The following is a 16,018-nucleotide window of genomic DNA, read 5'->3' as shown; positions in this document are numbered from 1 at the left end:
ATGGCCTTCATATCAAGGCCTGACCTCGTGTCCACAGCCGGGGAGAAACTCACACTGACTGACACTGGATTATACTTCAGACACAGGTCTGTGACTGAAAATTTAGAAACAATGCACTAAACAAGTCACAGAAGAAACTTTGAAGGAGTGATATTATTGTTTTTCACAATCACGGATCCTCACCGGAGAGCGATGGCGCTGCAGTTTTTAGCTAAATATAAGCTTTATCCCACCGGGTGTTTGTGCCAGAAGTGCTGGGACTCCAATTGAGCGGAATGGTTAGTAAATATGTGCACATCGGTTTGTGGGAGGTGCTGATAAGACGGATAAACACTTCAGAAATTAGTGCCGTTTTAAGATATTTCAGTATGTAAAATCACAATTACGGCATTTTTCGAATAATTCAAATTAACTGAATTAATCGGAAAATCGCCCAGCACTAGTAGAATAGCAAGCCTGAAGTAAATCTATGGCAAAAATTGCACTGCTTAAGTAAGTATATTAGTAGAATAGCACTACTGAGGTGTATATATAATTTTCCAAGTGTACAAATGCTCAATGTAGTGGTAAAGTATTAGAGAAATGGTTTAATTATTCCAGATGTTGCAGGCTCTTTTTCAGCCTCAGACCTCTACAGTAGTCCCTCTGAGACCCACTGGTGTGTGTGTGTGTGTCTGTGTGTGTGTGTGGGTAAAAGATTCTTCAGTGTGTGCTCTTGTCATTGTGTGCCTAATCGATGGCCTGTGATTTGTTTTGCAGGAATGCCTGCGGCGACTCGGTCTCCAGCACAAATCCGGAACTCATCCGAGGGCAGTGGCTTTTGATGAGATCTAAGAAGAAGGACCTCCAGCGCACACGCTCAGCAGAAAGGTAGGCAGTTACTAGCTGAAGGGCTGTACACTGTAATTTCAAGGGTTCACAAAGATGTGGAACTAATGAAATACTCAGACTGGAGAAGAGGAAGATGATATGTGCCACATACCTTGAAGAGTATCATCTTCAGTATCTGCTGGTCTGGAGCTGTTTCTGCATCACTGTTAAGGGGTTGATGACAAGTGTGAAGAGGCGGGACCTAATGGGGTGTGGGCGGGGTAGAAAGAAGAGAAACTGGTACCTTTTTGCTTTGGGCATTGCTGGTTTCAGGTGGTCTAGGTATATAGTATATTCTGGTAAGTGAGTTGAGTGTGTTGCATTTGATTTTGGTAAACCAGCTTTGTGATTCTGGTGATGCTGGATAACTTGCTTGGCCATGGTCTTGATGGGTGTATATAATGTATAGCGCTCTAGGGAAAAAAAATAAAAAGACAACTTAAATATTAGTTTCTTTGATTTTACCAAATTGAAAACCTCTGGAATATAATCAAGAGGAAGGTGGATGATCACAAGCCATTAAACCAAGCTGAACTGCTTGACTTTTTGCACCAGGAGTGGCGTAAAGTTATCCAATAACAGTGTGTAAGACTGGTGGAGGAGAACATGCCAAGATGCATAAAAACTGTGATTAAAAAACAGAATTATTCCACCAAATATTGATTTCTGAACTCTTAAAGCTTTATGAATATGAGCTTGTTTTCTTTGCATTATTTGAGAAGCTCTGCATCTTTTTTTTTTTTTTTTTTTCTGAAGTTTACAAAACATGTAGCACAACAAATAGTGGGTTTCTCCTCCTCTGGAGTACAGTAAATATGTATATATTTTTCATATGTTGAATTTTAAAATTGCTCCAATCTGTAAATCTTTGCAAAGTTGCAGAAAGTATTAAGTATCATTGCAGACCACCAGCAGCATCTTTGCTCTGTTCATGGCTTTATGACTTTGAAAGAGCAAATATTCTGCCTGTGGAGTAGATTATGGAAAAACAATGTTTTATTTTTTCCATCTAATGGAATTCCTTATTAGCATAATATTCATTGCTCTTATTCCATGTAAAGTCTGTGTAAAGAAATAAAGCCCTGCAGCAGCAGCCTTTCTGAAAACTGCAGCGTACAATAGGTGCGTTGTTCGTAAGCTCACTGCTAGTGCTGGAGTGACAGTGGTTGTGTTACAGGAATTCATGCTTTTGGGCTGTAATGGAATGCTTTTCTTAAGCTCCCTGATGCTAATTCAGCAGCTCACTTATTGTGCATGGATAAAGTGTCCACCACATAATCTTGCCTGCTTTGTGCGCTCGCTCTAGTCGACTCATGCATTCACACATTTTCAGTCATATATTTATACCAGGTGGTGTATGTATGTTTCTCTGTTGCAGTGTGGTCGGTCTGCTGTCTCGTAAATTAAGCTTTTCAAAAGCCTGAATTGTGTAGGGATACACCGAAATTAACTGTTTTGGCCGAAATTGAACAAAATAAAACACTTGGCAGAGGACTGAATTGTAGGGATGCACCAAAATTAACATTTTTGGTCGAAACCTAACAAACAAATATTTGGCTGAAGGCTAAAAACCAAATACTGAACAGTTTGTAAAATTTTTTTCATCATTGAAAAAATTAAAAAGCAAGACAAAATTTATTTAGGCTATGTAAATAAAAAATAGTTACAAAACTACAACTTTTTTCAAATTTAATCCTGTACCAACAAGACACAATACATTTACCTCAGTAGTAAGGGTGAGCGGTATGGCCCTAAAATATTATTACAATATTTTATGGTATTTTTGAGATAACGGTAATCTTGGTGATATAACAAAACACTGAATAAAAAAATAAAACATTAAAAATACACTACTACAACAAAATGAAAATAAAATTGTATTACTGCATACGATATGATACGGCATTTCCGTAACTGAGATATTAAAAAAAAAAAAAAAACGATTTTTATCAGATTTGTTACAGAAGTCAATGATCCAGAATGTCATGATACTAATAATGCACTCCATATATCTCCATATATAGATATATAATGGAAAATGAGAACAGTGTTTTTTTTTTTGTTTGTTACCCCCCCCCCCCCCCTTTTGCTAAAAACAGCAAAAAAAAGTAGTTCCTTGATATGATAATTATGGGTGTGTGATATTGCATGACATTTCAGGGAATAATATTGTTCATGCTATTCAAAAATTTTGGCAATTAATAATGCGTACAATACGATATGTCGCACCCCTTCTCAGTAGTGCTACTCTAGTCACACATTAACCTCAGGACTACGTTATTAATCTTAAATCTTAAATGCTACTTTAATTATAAATGTACTGTAGAACTCGGGATGTCATATAACTTTACAGGGTTCCTGCAGGTCCTTAAAAAGTCTTAAAATGTCTTAAATTAAAATCTGTGTAATCAATGTCTTAAAATGTCTTAAATTTAATGTAAATTTGCTATAGGTATTACATTTTCAGACTGCCTGTGGGAAAGCACATGCTAATTTAGCGGTGAGTTAGCTAACGTTAGCAGAAAGAGAACTAAGGTTAACGGAGAACTAACTAACGTTAGCGGCAAGCTAGCTAACATACTAACGTTAGCAGCGAGTTATCTAGCTACATTACTGAGGAGAGAACTAAGTTTGGCAGAGAGCTAGCTAACATTGTAACATTAGTGACGAGTTAGCTATGCTACTGGGGAGAGAACTAAGGTTAGCGGAGCACTAGCTAACATATTATGTTAGCTAGCTTGTCACTAACTTTACTAACATTAGTGGCTAGTTAGCTAGGTTACTGGAAAGAGAACTAAGGTTATCGGAGAGCTAGCTAATATAACATTAGGAGCAAGTTATCTATCTACATTACTGGGAGAGAATTAAGTTTAGCGAAGAGCTAGCTAACATAGTAGCATTAGCAGCGGGATACCTAACATAATAACATTAGCGGCGATTTAGCTACATTACCGGAAAGAGAACTAAGGTTAGCGGAGAGCGAGCTAACACAATAACGTTAGCGGCGAATTAGCTACGTTACCGGGGAGATAACTAAGGTTAGAGGCAAGCTAGCAAACATAGTAACGTTAGCAGTGAGTAAGCTACATTTAAGTTTAGATTTCCAATATATTTTTTTTCTACTAAAGAAAATATGACCAACATTGTTGGGTCTTACTTTATATTACATTACATTATATACTTGCAGTCTAAAAAAAAATTACTTTAAAAATTGACTGCTGTAAAAAAAATCCTCTTGGTAGAGTTAACACTGCAATGTAACTTTAAAATAATTCACTCAATATTTGGTATAAATTCTTCTCTCTCTTCTCCTATTCAGCCAATCACTAGAGTGCTTTCCTATTTTCGGCTGAATATTCAATTGTCAAATAATTAGTGCATCCCTGCTGAATTGTGGCTTTTCTCAGACAGAGGAGGAATAAGCTGCCAGAGCTGGATGCTGAAGCCTAAAGCTGCAGTTAGGAAGCGATTCTGTGTAGATCTCTGTAGAAGCTGCAGTGTGGAGACGGATGTGTATCAGCAGTGCTAGAGCACTAGGGGTGCAGGTACTCGTGTTCCCATTAGCAGGAGACTGGAAGACAGCGAGATGTGCTCACTGCATGTGGCCAGGCTTCAGAAGAAGCTGTACAACACATTCTTCTCTTTTATCTTTTATCTCCTTTCTTTGTAAAGACTGCATTCACAGGACTGAATTAAGCACAGCGCACCAGATCATCTGAGGCTTGTACAAATATTGACGTTGGCAGTTGGTCCGGGTGGTAAAGGTCCCTGTTTTGCCTGTTTTTGGCAGCTCGGCTGTTGGTCTTGTTGGTAATTATGCATTCTTTTCAGCTGAAACTCTTTCCTTTTTTTAGTGAGCTGGACAGAGTTCTACATAATTTGGCTTTTGGAAATATGTGCTTACTAAGTCTGAACTGTACAAAATATGGCTGCACAATATATTGTTTCAGCATCATCACAATGTGAGTATGTTCAATAATCACATCACAGGATGTGCGATGTCATGTAAGGCAAGTTATTACAACAGTGTAGAAGTTTTTTGCTGTTTGGAACAAAAGGAAAATTGACAGTTTTCATTTCCCATGACAGATTGTATAGGCTTAATATTCTCAACACCAGGTGAAATGGTCTGTATTTTTTAATATCGCAATATAAATTCCAGAAAAAAAACTTGATATTTTTTTTGCAAATATCGTGTAGTCCTAGATAACAAAGTACATTTTCCCAGTACAACTTAAATAAAATGTTCCTAAAAATCAGCCTAATACTTAAGGCTGGGTAATTAAAATAAATTCAAAATTGATATGATCTTGCTTAATCAGGGAACATTTTAAGTATTTTTTTTTCTTTTTTTCTTTCCGTTTTTTTTTTCTGTTGTTTCTTTCCTCACAATGTGCTTATATATTGTCCCCTTAAAAATGCTTTAATGAAATACTGCATCGATTTTTAAAAACACTGAATTGATATTTACCGTATTTTTCGGACTATAAGGCGCACTTAAAAACTTTTAATTTTCACAAAAATTGACAGTGCGTCTTATAATACGGTGCGCCTTTTGTATGGATTTTACTCGTCAGGTTGTAAGGAGCAGTAAACACACACTCCGTGCAGCGTTATAGAGAGTTTCAGTGCTATACAGAGTCCAGAGCCGTGCAGCTCCGAGGCTGAGCAGCAATAGCATTAGCTAGATGCTAACCGCTAAGCTAGCTAGCTTATTCACTGAGATCAGTATTATCTAAATTTTACTCGTCAGGTTGTAAGGAGCAGTAAACACACACTCCGTGCAGCGTTATACAGAGTTTCAGTGCTATACAGAGTCCAGAGCCGTGCAGCTCCGAGGCTGGAGCAGCAAATAGCATTAGCTAGCTTATTCACTGTTCAGAGATCAGTATTATCTAAATTTTACCCGTCAGGTGTAAGGAGCAGTAAACACACACTCCGTGCAGAGCCGTGCCGCTCCGAGGCTGGAGCAGCAATAAATAGCATTAGCTAGATGCTAACCGCTTAGCTAGCTAGCTTTTTCACTGTTCAGAGATCAGTATTTTCTAAATTTAGCACTTTTAATACTGCTGGAGCAGTATTATTAGAGTTAGATGCTAATCGCTAAGCGTTCACCGTTCAGAGGTGAGTTATCGGCCTGTAAGTCTGTGCTGCTTTGCCTGGCTAGCATTAGCTAGATGCTAAGCGCTAACTCTCTCAGAGGTGAGTTTTATCAGCCTGTAATCTGCTTGTTTACCGTGTTAAAACAAGCTACGGGGGACGAATCGCTAGCTAATATCTCACTGTCTTACCAGAACACGCAGGATTACTCAGTGTAACGCTGTCGTTTAAGTTTGGGTTAACTTTACTAGTTTAGGTGACTAGCTAGCGTGCTAGCGGATAGCTATGCTAACGCTGGTGCAGCAAGCCTTAGTGGACATCTGGAAATCTAAGCTTACTGTAAATAAACTGAAGCACGTTACTCACCCAAATAAACAGTTTTCAGGAGAGGAATCTGTGTAGATTAATATCCAGCACTCGTTTGACTTTGAAAGAGCTATATTTTGTATACTGAGACGCTCCACCGGCAAGCGACCACCCCCGGTGGGGGAAGGGAAACATGGCGCCACCCCTGTTCACTTTGATATAGGCACCCTTTCTAGTGTCACTTAACGCGCCTTATAATGCGATGCGCCCTATGTATGGAAAAATAGCAGAAAATAGGCGTTCTTTGATAGTGCGTCTTATAATACGGTGCGCCTTATAGTCCGAAAAATACGGTAATACTTTACATTAGAGCTGGGCAATATATAGACAAAGAATCGGACCCTGCGGATGCATCTTAGTATAAACTATTCATATTGATATATTATACTGTAATGGCTCTAATTTTACAGCATCGACTGAAATTAAGAAATATATTGTGATATAAATTTTGACCATATCGTCCATCCGTAGTTTATATGCAAAGATCGGTGTCAGACAGTGGATGACTTTGTGTTGTGTTTAAACTAAAACACAAAACAATCAGATTTTCTAAATATGATTCATAGTTTTATTTTCTAAAAAAATATTTAAACAACCACAATATATCACCTTGGTTACTAGGGCTAAACGAGGTTACTTAATTTTCTATACTGCTACCGATACAATACTTTGAATTCAGTACTGATGCCCAAACGATACTATTTTCTAAATTATAACCCAAAAAATTCAATAAAATGATCATTAATCTCACACATTGTATTTATTTAACAGCTGACATGAGTAATCTCATTCTCATTCTGTCACCATGAGAGACTCCATCTTTCTGAATCTTGTTGGAACAACAGAGATTATGTTTGGAAATCTTTATTAAGAACAAGTCATTGCTTGTGCTTAAACTATAAATATTTTTCCTACCCATATTGCTTCATGCATTTCAGTTTTAATTCAGTTATTTAAAAAAAATATCAGCATTTCGTTTACATTAAAAAATAAATGGAATTATACTAGTGGTGTCAAACACTTAAAAATGAATTATAATCAATCTTTTAAATTAATGCTGTTAGTTCCATGTATTTTTTAAAAGAGAAAGGGGGCAGTAATAATAGTGTAGTGTGGTTTAGGTCAGGCAGACTATAGCTTGTTTTTATGTATTATAATATCTCTGGAGAGAGAGAGAGAGGGAGAGACAGCATGAGAGAGAGAGAGAGAGACACTGTGAGAGAAAGACGGCACAAGAGACAGAGCAAGTGAGAAGGAAGGAGAGTGAGCGTGAGAGCTAGCAGGCGCCTAAGATTTTGCCACAGCTCACAAAGTGTTTTTTTTTTTTTTTTGTTTTTTTTTTTTAAACAACCTTGCTGTGTGCGCTCTCCATGTTCGGTGCTTTTCCTGTATCAGAAACAGGCACTGATTTATTTATTTATTTATTTATTTATATATTTTTTCCCTCCTCATTTCTTTCTTGGGTACTCTGTAGTATTGAAACATTCTGGTCAATATCTTTTTGCAATATACTGGATTTAATCGTAAGCCTTGTATTGTGATCTGTATCAGATCACCAAGTTCTTGCCAATACCCAGCTCTAAATCACATTCAGTGATTCTGTGGTTGTGAGATTGTTAGCAGACAGTATACAGTGGGGTTGTAGTGAATGTTTTAAGTGCACAGATGCAGTGCAGTAAGCACGAGTGCTGATCGCGTAACTCGAGCTTGAAGATCACATGTAGCTGCTGGGCATCGTTGCTCCCTCGGCCGACTTCTTCTCCTTTTCTCTTCACCTTATGGAGGGAATTTGTGGTGGAAGATGAATTATAAACTTTAATGAATAATTGAAAGCAATCGGCGCAATTGAATTATTAATAGGTGAGCGAGGCATCTCTTAGCGCCCGTCTACTGTGTTGGGAACGGCTTACGCGAGTGTGTGATCTGCATCTTATCCTGCTGGCTGAAATCAGATTAAAGCAGCTCCCAGCATTCAGGTTCGGGTCTGGCTGCTCTTATACGAGGCGTCCGGCCCTTAATTAAAGTCGAACAGTGGCGGCGAACGGCCGCTCCGACGCGCTGCTGAGCCGCATCATCAAAAGGGTCACTCGTTTCTACATAAACTTCAAAACGACATTGATGTGTGTCCTATAAATTATACAGCGTGTTCTACACAGGCTGTTATACAGCAGATTTGCTCAGGTCAAAGGTAGATTAAGGAGCAGCATGTCGCAATGTTTTATGACCATGTCTTGTTGGAAATTGAAAAGGCTCTGGTCATGTAAATCAGCAAAAGTATTACATGCAGACTTCCACACAAATTACAACTTTCCCTCACTGTAAATCCTGTAAATGATAATCTTAGATGATTTAGAAGTTTACATACACGCATCACGGACGTAAATACAGTGGCAAAAAAAGTATAAAAGTAAAAAAACATACTTGCATTTTTCACATTAACAAACACATTTTAATATTGCTAATCAAATCTTAATAATCTAAAAAGCAGTTTTTAAATGTTAATTGAATTTATTAAGGGAAAAAAAACTATCCAACCTAACCTGGCACTATTCAAAAAAGGTATTTTCCCCCTAAACTTAACAACTTGGTTGTGATTGTGCCACAGACAGTGTGCATTGCTTTTTTTTGGTGGCATAAACCACATTTAGGCCTTTGCAAAAACTGGCAATGAGTCTTTCACCTCTCTTTGGAGGATTTTGGCCCATTCTTCTTTACAGAATTGTTTTAATTCAGCCACATTATAGAGTTTTTAAGCATTAACATACTGTTTAAGATCATACCACAGCATCTCAATCAGACTTTGACTAGCCTTTAACTAGTCCATAGGCGGACTAGCTTTGGGTCATTTTCCTGCTACTGAACCCAAGTACACCTGAGCTTAAGTTCCGGAACGGATGGCAAAACATTCTCCTTGCTAGAGAGCAGAATTTATGATTCCATCATCTATAATCATCCATCATCATCTACAGCAAGCTGTCCTGGTCCTAAAGCACTTTTTTACCTTCTATATTAATGATAAAACACTTTTTGTATTTACTCAGGTTATCTTTGTCTAATATTAAAGTTTGTTTGGAAAAAAAAGTAAGTATGACAAAAAAGCAAAAAATAAATACTTTTCTGCAGCACTGTAAATTACATGGAAAATTACAGTTTTCATGATTGATTTCGCCAAACTTCAAGAGCCCCAGAGTGTGACGCTACCACCACCATCATGCATCACAGAGATGATGGAGTGTTACTGGTTACTGGTGTTCACAACACTCAAAATTGATAGAGATCAGAGCCTGGTCTTATGAGACTTTAAGTACCTGCCAGGCAGAGTTTCAAAGACTGATGCCAATTTAAAACTCTTTTTTTTGTAAGTACTTGAGCCTCCATCTCCAGCAACACTAAGCTCATGTACACAGGCACAAATTGTGGTTTGGATTTGCAAAAATTGTATTTCATGTGGTTTCTGGCTGTTTTGACTTGCATACAAGCTACAATGCTCTGGAAAAAAATGTGACCACTAAAAAATAACTAGTTTCTTTGATTTTATCGAAGTGAAAACCTCTGGAATATAATCAACAGGAAGAGGGATGATTACAAGCCATCAAACCAAGCTGAACTGCTTGAATTTTTGCACCAGGAGTGGCGTCAAGTTATCCAAAAGCAGTGTGTAAGACTGGTGGAGGAGAACATGCCAAGATGCATGAAAACTTTGATTTAAAACCAGGGTTATTCCACCAAATATTAATTTCTGAACTCTCAAAACTTTATAATTATGAACCTGTTTTCTTTACATCATTTGAGGTCTGAAATTTTCTACAAATAAATGCTCTAAATTATATTTTTATTTGGAATTTGGGAGAAATGTTGTCTGTAGTTTATAGAATAAAACCACATTGTTCATTTTACTCAAACATATACCTATAAATAGCAAAGTCAGAGAAACTGATTCAGAAACTGTAAGTGCTGCTCTACTGTTGCTGCACAATGGTGATTCCTGCAACCCTACATAATCTGCAGAATCGATGGGAATCTTGAATCGGATTTGGTTAACAAAGAAAGCGCACAAGTTTAATCCATTTTGTGTGTATGTGTGTGTGTGTATTTGTGTGTTACAATGATTTATTATTTATTTATATGTAACTCCAAACTATTCCTTTAGCAGTTTACGAGTGTGACTAATGACTAGGCTAACCTTCAGCAAGTCTTCTGATACACTTCTGATGTAGAAACTCTGAACACAGTTCTGAACTCTGAGGAGCAGATCATGTACAGTGGGTTAATGCTGGGGCCTCAAGCACTGAACATGCCGTGATATTTTTTGTGTGTGTTTTTGTTTTGTATGTGACGCAGATTCATAGTTGTCCCGGAGCCGGGCTGCAGCATGCCTGTGAATACTAATAACCCCCAGCTTTCAGCAAGTTGATTGTGTTTGCTGTAGCTAAAGCCGCGGCTGCTGACAGGTGGGCACTGATCTAAATAAATAAATCAATCCATTTTTGCAAAGAAGAGCGATGTGCGTTCACTGCTGTCTGTGCAAGCTTTGTCTTTCCCAACTTGAATAACAATTTATTTGTTGTTATTGACAGTCATTTAATATTGTACACATAATTCCATCTTAGTAATAGTTGATATATTTATAATATATTCTTTCAACTATAGAAAATGGTCAAATCATTGTTAAGGTGAAACTAGTCCTCAATCCCAGACAAGAGCATTAAATGTACCTGAAGCTAGGTGCTGGGGAACCACACCCATTGAAAGTGCTCCATCAAGAATCAAGACATGCACCCTCTAGTTCAAAAATTCTAAAACTCATGCTCTACATTTTTTTCTGCACATTCTTTGTGTAGTGGAGACATTTCTCCAGAATGGACATTAAACTCCTGTGTCTGAGGGGTGTAATAGTGCTTTTTACCCGGATACCCATAACAACACTTGATTGCTTCTTGATAGTGAGCCATCAAGCAACTTGGCCTATAAGAATTAGCCGCTGTGAGAATAGCCATGTGTACTCACTGTCTCTGAGAGTTCTTTGCCATGAGCTGCTCCTATGAGTTATCGGTCACTACCTGTGTTAGAGGTTTGCATTGTTAGCTGAATCTGACCACTTTTTACATTTATTTCTTGGAAAGATATTCATTTAGAACTTGTACTTTTATTTTATTTTATTTAAAACATGATCTTCTCTAATAGTTAAGTGAAGGGTGCACTATTCATAAATCTGTAATATTGCTATTTTTTTGTTCAACTTTATTCAGAGGGGTAATTAATGAGGAGACCAAATACTGGTTAAAATATGATTGGACACTAGGTTGAGCATTACAGGAACTCCCATTCAAGGGTGAAGTCCCACTCTTCAACAATAAGAGCAAAAACAATCAACTTGCTGCTTATGGAAAGGGTTGGTTAGGGTTACAGTGCCAGTGGGGCCACTGTAAGCCCCCCAGATAAGGGGATCTGTGCAAGTGCAGTAGCCATACCATGCTGTGCAATCTTGATTATTTTTTCTTGAGACCACTTTAAAATGCTGAGTTTGATTTTATTTTACCAAATTGAAAACCTCTGGAATGTAATTAAGAGTAATATGGATGATCAGAAGCCATCAAACCAAACTGAACTGCTTGATGTTTTGCACCAGGAGTGGCATAAAGTTATCCAAAAGCAGTGTGTAAGACTGGTGGAGGAGAACATGCCAAGATGCAGGAAAACTGTGATTAAAATGCAGGGTTATTCCAACAAGTATTGATTACTTTTAAAACTTTATAAGTATGAACTTGTTTTCTTTGCATTATTTGAGGTCTGAAAGCTCTCCATTTGGAATGTGGTAGAAATGTTGTCAGTAGTTGGTAGAATAAAACAACAATGTTAATTTTACTCAAACACATACCTATAAATAGCAACATCAGAGAAACTGATTCAGAAACTGAAGTGGTCTCAAAATATTTCCCAGATCTGTATATTTGGGTTAGGGTCCTAAAGACTGAAGTCTGTTTTCAGACTGGCAGACTTCTCCAGTGCCTAATATGCGTGTGCTGATGCTTTTGCCATAATAAGTATTATTTGCAGTATGCAGCTCTGATCAAAGAATTTTAAACTCAGAAATCTCAGTACCTCCAAACTTGTGATGGGCAGTGTGTGCTGTGTGTGTGTGTGTGTGTGCTGTGTTTTGACAGGGCCTGGGTGGCAGCAGTGCTTGTGCTGTGTGACGGCTCAGTGTGTGTGCTCCTGCTTGACAGCCCAGTACCCAGACTGACATTACCCTCCTCACACAGGCCTGACAGAAGTGTAGGAAAGACACAGTTTAAAGCAGCAGTCTCTGCTGCACTTACACCCTAACCCCCCCAAACCCCCACCCATCCAATATCTGCATGGGCTTCATTCCAGCCTGATCTTCCACACAGCTCATCATTAAATTAAAAATGAAAACGAGATGAAGTAATCCATATTCGTATTGGCCTGTGTAGGGAATATGCAGATTAGAAGGGGAATCTGGCGGACGCATATGGGGTTTATGTATAGAACAGGCTGCCAGTTGAACACTTATTGTGGATGATTGATGAGAGCCATTTTTGTGAGCCAGTGCTCTGAATCTGCTGGATTTAAATATTATTCAGTGGTATAAAATATCCCAGTGTTTTACAACAATATGCTCATATGTGTGTAATATGTATATACACTCATCATCATTCAAAAACAATAGTTTTACTAGTCTTTTTAGAAATTTATTTCAAATTTTCCCATTTTCTCCCAATTTAGCTAGGCTGCTTCTCCCACCCATTCAGCTGCTATTCAGCTGTATATCCTCCTTCACTACTAATGCGGCAACACAACAAGGGTGAAGATTAGCACATGCCTCTTCCGACACTTGTGAAGTCAGCCTCTGCCCCTTTTTGAGCATTACCGAGTAGCATCACAGCGCACTCGGAGGAAAGCGCAGCGTCTCGGTTCCGATGCATCAGCTCACAGATGCCTTGTGCTGATTGACATCACCCTTTGGAGCGATGAGGGGAAAGATCGCCATCTACCCACCCAGAGAGAGCAAGGCCAGTTGTGTTCTTTTTCATGGCTCCGGCAGCTGATGGCAAGCTGCATCACCGGGATTCGCACCAGCAATCTCCCGATCATAGTGGCAGGGCTTTAGACTGCTGGACAACTTTGTGCCCCTGCTAGACTGTCATGGAGTGACTAAGACTGGGAGCGGATCATCTTCAGTGATGAGTCCTGCTTTTGTTTTTGTTCAGACAACCAACGAATCTCTGGTTTGTTGTCATGTGTTGCATCTTTTGATGAAGATTCGATGCCACTTTAATAGCCCAACATTATGTAAAAAAAAAAAATTCTCAATACATAGTCTAGTGCTCTATTTTAACAGGACCATGCATATTCGCATACTGCTAACATCTCAAGAACTTGCTTTGAAGATAAACAGATACACAGATACTATGCTATGGCCAGCCACATTGCCAGACCTGTCCTCGATTAAAAATGTGTGGGATGCTGTCGGATGTGCTATCAACACTCTTTCCCAACTGCAGAATCTGTGGAAACTGCGTGAATATTCAAAAACTGCACACAACCTTAACTTCCTAATCTGCTCAGACTCCAAGTCCTGCCTTCAAGCTTTTGAATCATTAAATCAGATACTTAATATCAAATTACAAAACACCATTTTGTCAACCGTGCAACATACCATTAACAATAAAACACATCCTCACATTGGACGGCCCTGCCTATAACCATATAAGACAATCTTACTGCCAAGAAAAGAACATTTTAAAAGACATTTTTTGAAGAAAAAAAAAAAAAAAACAACTGGGATGATCTTATCGCATCTTCACATCAAACACCTAATTTAATACACATGTAGCAAAATATATTTCCCTTATCGTGCTATAACCTTTGTACAACTTTGCTCTGTCTGGATATATAAAACCAGGTCTATGCCGCAAAAAGCCAAATTTGTATGTGCTGAAATGGCAATAAAACCCCAACAACCAACATTAGTGTACTATAATATTAAGTTCTTAGCATTGGTCTTTATTACAGGCACTTTGACAGCCAAAAGTTGTGTTAATGAAGCACTGCGACTAGTTGCCCTATCTTTTGGGAATCCACACTCTGGTATGCTGTTTCAACAGGACAGACAATGCTCATCTATATACTGCTGTTGTCATCTTAAGAGCTTGGTTTAAAGATACAGGACACAGATACTTTGCTATGTAAAACCCTGTTAAAGTGTATCTAAAGACTAGTCTAAGAGATGTCTCTAAATCACCAATCCTAATTGTTGGCCTGACAAAACCACAGCAGTCAATTTACAGTATTTTCAATTTTTCTTTTTTTAATTCCCATGGTTATGATGACACATTTTGGCTCACCCTTCCTGCATAAATCACGACAAACGTTGCATGACAGACAATTATCTAAGTGACATTTTATGAAAAATGAAATTACGTTTCTTTTTTTTTCTTTTTCAACAAGATGTCAAACGATCAGACAAAAAGCCCACTGACACTCTGCAAACTGCTATTTGAATTGAGGAATTAAAGGCTGGGTGAGATCTCAGATCTTGTTGGATCTCAGAGCTTAAGCTGGTTTACTCTGGACATCAGCATTCTGTATGGCCTGTCCTGGCTGACAGCAGTCTGGCAGATGGTGTGTATCCATGTGGAGTGTGTGGGTGGGTGTGTGCGAGGAGGGATGCCAGCCCATGCCCGCTGCCGGCGTCTGCCCGCTCCACTGACCTCTGGGCCCCCACCGGTGCTCACTTAATTGATCGGTTCCCTCTCCAGTGGGCCGGCCTACTTGTGCTGAGCGGTGCCTAGAGGAGGGAGCCAGGTAGAATATCGAAACCTCGTGACCTTCAGCCCAGACAGTCTCCTCTGATTGGCTGAGTGCCGATGCCTAAAGACTAAAGGGACTCTTGCCCCAATTTAGAAGAAAGAAGTGTTCAGTTGTGGCCTGAAGATCACCAGCATCCAATACTGAAGGTCTGCCTTTTTCCTAACACATATTCTTTGTAATAGTTTGATGATATTGTCGCTGACCAATGAAATACAAGTATCTCAATTTTGTACATTTTTAGATTACTACATAATTTTAACATACAAATTGTATTTTGCACCATGTGAAATATTCTTAATGAATGGACCAATAGAAATGCTCTCAGATGACATAAAATTAACTGTTGCGTTCATACAACTCAGAAGCTTTAACAAAGTTTGCAAACCATGAGAAGATCCAATCAACACCTCACTCCAGCATCCATCCTGCTCAATCCAGAACACTTCACTGTTCTCCCAGCTCGCATCTCATTAGTAGTAGGTTTTGTAACAGGATGGATACAGCTCTTAATTTCTTTCACTTGCAGTTGTGAGAATCCTGAATTGAGAACACATTGAATGCATTTTCATGCACTTCATAAATTAATTACATTGGTTTCTGATTATATCCAAAAATTGGCGTTTTTCAGTAATCTGATCAATGTTTCGATATAAACTTTGGAATCAGGCAAAAAGACATCATACAGACATCATATAAGTCAAAAACTATATTTTTAATCACATTGTTCAACACTATGAACATACATCAGAATACGAAGGTTATTTGAACCCTCCAGTTTCATTTAATGCAGTGTTAAATGCTTTTTGCTTATTTCTGGTTCCACACTCAGTTTTTATGCCTTTGCAAA

The 16,018-nt window shown here is 38.4% G+C and overlaps 1 protein-coding gene across 1 annotated transcript in view; it reads left to right on the top strand.

Annotated features, from left to right (window-relative positions):
• Positions 1–16,018, top strand: part of ndst1b (N-deacetylase/N-sulfotransferase (heparan glucosaminyl) 1b) — a 162,226-nt gene that overhangs the window by 47,455 nt on the left and 98,753 nt on the right. The window contains exon 3 of the mRNA XM_049466033.1: positions 760–870. The gene's annotated coding sequence lies outside the window, so the exon portion shown is untranslated. The remainder of the gene's footprint in view (positions 1–759; positions 871–16,018) is intronic.

This window comes from Astyanax mexicanus, chromosome 17 (genome assembly GCF_023375975.1).
Source record: "Astyanax mexicanus isolate ESR-SI-001 chromosome 17, AstMex3_surface, whole genome shotgun sequence".
In the NCBI taxonomy this organism is placed as follows: Eukaryota; Metazoa; Chordata; class Actinopteri; order Characiformes; family Acestrorhamphidae; genus Astyanax; species Astyanax mexicanus.
The sequence above is the reverse complement of the archived record's forward strand: the minus strand, read 5'-3'. Positions and strand labels throughout refer to the sequence as shown.